This window comes from Chamaea fasciata, unplaced genomic scaffold (genome assembly GCF_029207755.1).
Source record: "Chamaea fasciata isolate MVZ Bird 193981 ecotype frontalis unplaced genomic scaffold, bChaFas1.0.hap1 SCAF_2, whole genome shotgun sequence".
NCBI classification, from domain to species: domain Eukaryota; kingdom Metazoa; phylum Chordata; class Aves; order Passeriformes; family Sylviidae; genus Chamaea; species Chamaea fasciata.
In genome coordinates this window covers 65,160,961-65,165,815 of record NW_027094087.1, presented here as the reverse complement: position 1 = coordinate 65,165,815, position 4,855 = coordinate 65,160,961, and the positions used below count along the sequence as shown (strand labels likewise).

Below are 4,855 nucleotides of genomic sequence, written 5' to 3'. Positions count from 1 at the left end.
TCATGCTATTTCTCCAACTGGTATCCAAAGTGGTGAGAGGCAGGACAAGGCTGAACAGTCTTGGCACAGTAACCCATCAGAGTCCCATTACATGTCATAGAGTGCAGAGCGCAGGGCTGAACCTGTTGAACCTTGAAGTATATTCTATCACCATCTTCATGATCTGTTGAAACCAGGTGAGGCAGTGCTCCCTGCCTCCTCCACTCTGGCTTATCTTCTGTTAATGGGCCCATCAGCACCTTTGCCACATGACTCACAGATAACCCCCTCCTGGACTATTTCCTGTTAATGGGCCCATCAGGCCTTATCACATGACTCACAATCCCATTGTGAGATGCTCCACCCAGAGGGAGGAACCAAGCATTCCAGCCTGGATATAAGCTGAGACTCGGAACACCAGGGGGGTGCTTACCCACTGGATTCCCAGAGGACCTGAGCTACCAGACCTTTCTACAGGATCACTGCTTCAGGAAGACCACCTCCTCTGGACTGCTTCCATCACTCCACTCAGGTTGTATTCTGACTGTGTCTGTGGTCTTTTGTATTTTTGCATCTATTTTATTTTGCTTTCTTACCTTTTTCCTATTAAATTGTATCTCTGACTTGGAGCCTCTCATTTGTTTTGCTTTCAAACCACTACAAACCTGTAGGACTCTGACCCTGTGTGATGTCTGCTGTGCACTCCAGAGTGAAGGTTGAGGACCAGAATGATACTGTATTACATTATTTCCTTTCTTCCAATATGTCCTCAGCCTTCTATCAGTGGCTGGGTAGTTATAGGAATACTGATGAGTCAAATGAGGAATATGTCTTTCAGGTGAAAACCGTGCCCAGTTCAGAAAAGCTAATTCCCTCCCTCCCTCCCCCCTTCTCTCCTTCTCTACAATTCAGGTGTGAGACCTCCAAGGACTTGTCACAAACTAAAGGAAATACTAGCATGAAATCCTTTTGACCAAATATGGATATATATATATATATATATATATATATATATATATATATGTATATATATATATATATGTATATATATGTATATATAAAATGTAGATGTGAGCTACGAGTGAACTAGTAATTCAAGCTCCTGTCATTAGATGCTTCTGGGCTGCTATTCACTTCATTTTGATGCAGAAGTCTACAACAGGTCAGGTAAGTAGCAGACTAGCAAAATGTGTTTCTCTGCATTGACTGTAAAGGATGATTTAAAAAGTAGGAAATTACAGCACAGGGATCTAAATATAGGCAGCAGGAATCCTATCACTGACTACAGAATTTGTTCTTAACTATCATCCTCATCATGCTAATCTCTAATAAAACAAAAGATAATAGGCAAATCTTTAAAGATCATGTTTAACTTCAAGTTTGCCTGGCCTTTTACCCATGGCATTCAAATCTGCCACAAATTAAATACAGTTTTTGAAAAAAAAAATTCCCATGTTCCTGCTATTCTGAACTTGACTAAATCTGCTAATTCTTCTGCCCCAAGATTATTTCAAATGGCATGATCATAATGAAGGTGTATGTAGAAGTAATAAATGAATGAAAAATACATAGAAAACTTTTCAGGTTTTCAAGAAAGACCTGTGTAAGTTTTCCCCTCAAGTTCTAAGTAAAATTGCAATTTGAATAGATTTGACAAGAAAATATCTTGCTTAAAACAGTTCAACTGCAATGCCAATTTCTTTACAGGAATATATTGATTCCTCCTTGCAAAATATTGCTTCAATCTAAGTTTTCAAATTGAAAATCAGTTTTGAATGGGAAAATATTGTTTGTTCGATGTTCTACTTCCAGAATGCTTTTGTGCTACAAAAGCATTTCCCCGTTATTCTCCATGGTTTCTTTATCTGAATAAAAAAAAGGAGAAGAAAAAAACTTTGATGCATTGTCATGCTGTGATGGGATATGTTTTTTGATGTCTTTGCATTGCCTTATTGGTCTTTATTATTTAAATGCCTGGTTTAAATTTATATGATGAATTGAAGTCTAGGGGGGGTATACCCATATTAACTGTAATCCAGCCAGCACTTTGGAGTTTGCTGCTACCCATATTACTTTTGATTTCTGTGGCAAATCTCCAGGCTTGAAGTTTCATTGCAAGTGCCTGAAATCGGAGTGTGATGAGCGTTGTTATTTTCATTGTTTGGAAAACAAAAATGTACCTCTGATAATTTTTGTCTTTGATTACTGCTTCTTCAAAGGATTTAAAACAGAATGAAAGCCTTTGAAAATTTAAGAGATGAAGAGACATGAGAGTTATTCTGTATGCACCAGATAAACAGATGTCTTAGCTTTCAAACTAAACCCAGAAAATATAATCACAAGCTTCATCAGAAACAGATAACAATCTAGGTGCACAGTACTTTACATTTTACTAATGTGCAGTGGGAGAAATAATAATACTACTTCCTTCACTTGTCTAAATATTTGTTTCAGACTAACAGCTCAAAAAACATGTTAGTAATAGCAAACAAAATATGATAAATTCCTTTGAGGGGGAAATATTCTCAGCATAATGTCATTATAAGAACAAGTAAACACACTTTGAAATGTATTTGCAAATAAGTAAGACACTCATAACACTGAAGGTATTAAATTGTGAATTCCCAAATTAATAGGTATCAGATGTCATGAGTGCTTTTCATCCTGTATTAGAGTCATACTCAAAAGTCCCAATAAACTTAAATTGAAGTTGTAATCATCCAAAGGATGACTACTTGACAGGGCTCATTCTTAATATGTGGAGGAAAAGCCTGCTTGGAAATATGTAAAACTGTTTAGAAATAGCTGATGGTGTGCATTACTAAGCCAGCTTCTGCAAAATAACTTCCCAGAAATTCTGGATATGGACAGATTTAAAACACTCTCAGAAGAATAGTGTAAGACCCTGGTCTTCTCACACTAGTGATTGCTTCATTGGCAATTGCACTTCCATTTAGAACTCAAAGAACTTTGTCTTCTTGGTCGCACACATGTCTACATGGCAAGGGTCTACAGAGTGACCCTTGACAACCAGTCCAAGAGCTACATACTGATTCATCACCACATTGGTTTGGGCCAGTTTCTCTGATGGTCCACAATTGGCTGGCCACATTTCTTTCCTAGAAGGTCTCCCTGAGGCTCTTATACTACATTTTAATTTTTGTGTGTGTGTATTTTCAGCTCACAGTCTGAATCGATGTAAGGATTTGTGTTTCCATCTACAAGATTAAAAGTGTATAACATAAAGCTGAGGGGAATTGTGTGGCTGAAGATAGTGAGGGTGCTCAGGAATGAAAAGTCTCTTGGGACGAAGTAGGAGGCTGTGAGGGAGAAGAGATAATATCTTGTATGGTTTGGACATTGAGGTAAGGTCCACCAAGTGATTATTTTCAGATGTGTGCCCTGCCTTTGAAAGGGGTAGTTATAGTGCAGAATGGTAATTAGTGTGAATTATTGGGTGTCCAGGTCATTGCTTGCTTCATTTCACAGCAAACACATACTTTTAGACCTGATTCTAACCTTGATTTACACTGATGTAAAACAAGCAAAAAATCTAATAGTATTTATATTAATGGAAGAAAAGAACTTCTTTGAGTCAGAGCTCTTGCGGATGCTACATTTTGTCTTCTGTCTTGTCTAAGTGTATTTAAGAACGATGTTACTCTTAAAATACATAAATAAGATATTTAATAATTCAAATATTTGGTGTATATAAGAAACTGGACTTGAGTTTACACTACTTTCTATGCTCTGTTTTCTGTTTATGCTCCTTTCATGTTGGTACAGGTGTGCCCTAATTTCTTTCTGCTTCTCTCTAGGTCCCACTGTCTGGTTCCCTTTGACACCAGCTTGGTCTTACGTCAGTGGAATATAAAACAAATCTTGAATGAGATCTTTTCCTGTTCTGGCAGTTCTCGAGTGGCTAAACTTCATTTCAAGACTGTTTGCTTTGGTTTGGTAGCTTGTAAATGGAGAGAGGAATGATAGCAAATAACTATGCATATAAATCCCTATTTATCGAAAATGAAACTATTAAAGCAACATAAAAATCAATGTTTGTCCTATTATTTTCCGCAGTCAGTACAGTACACTGCAACATAGTTTCTCATTAGATTAAATCAAAACTCTTCTTAAATACCATTTTACCAGCTGTTACTGAATAAAGTGTGAAACTAACAGTTTGTAGTATCAGATATGCAGCTCTCTGGCATGCATCTTTGCCAACTTTACAACAGCTGTGTATAATGTTTAAAAGAAACAAACATGTTCACTGGTTGTTCTTCAGTTTTATTAAAATTCACCTTTTTTTTTCCTTCTGAAGCATTCTATACTTGTGCTAATATAAATTAAATCCATTACTAGTAGAAATACTTTAGCACTCACCTGAAGAATTAACAGGGTGAAAATATTTCTGTAAGCAATCACACATTAAGAAATTACTTAGGAGAATGGCTTAATTTTTGTTATTTATTTTTTGCTTGGGGTCTGAGTTGTTTTGCTTTTTTGGGTTTTTTTCTCCCTAAGAAAGATACAATATAGTCTGTGCAGAGACTTCCAGGGCACATTGAGTGTTAGATCTGTGTATCAAAGACACACTGATATGTCTGCAAAACTTGGGCCCTCTTGAGTTTCTGGATACTGTGACTCCCAAAACTAATCTCAGCCTATTCAGTGTAATTTATACTTAATCCCTGATTTCATAGGGGCTCTTCTGTGAGCTGCAAACAGTGGCAGCAGCTGAAGCTGCTGCAAAATGACAGTGTGGCTGTTGTCTGTTTCAGTTTAGCAGGCAATACAATTCCACAGCCACGAGACAAATATCCCAATACTGGGGGAAAATCTCAACCATGGGACAAATTGCAGATTTCCTTCTGTA

At 37.1% G+C, this 4,855-nt stretch overlaps 1 long non-coding RNA gene across 1 annotated transcript; it reads left to right on the top strand.

Annotated features, from left to right (window-relative positions):
* Positions 1–418: 418 nt before the first annotated feature.
* On the top strand, positions 419–4,011 carry LOC136285984 (uncharacterized). The gene is made up of 3 exons (XR_010719645.1): positions 419–511; positions 892–1,146; positions 3,798–4,011. It is a non-coding gene; the product is annotated as an uncharacterized lncRNA (long non-coding RNA).
* The last annotated feature ends 844 nt before the right edge of the window (positions 4,012–4,855 follow it).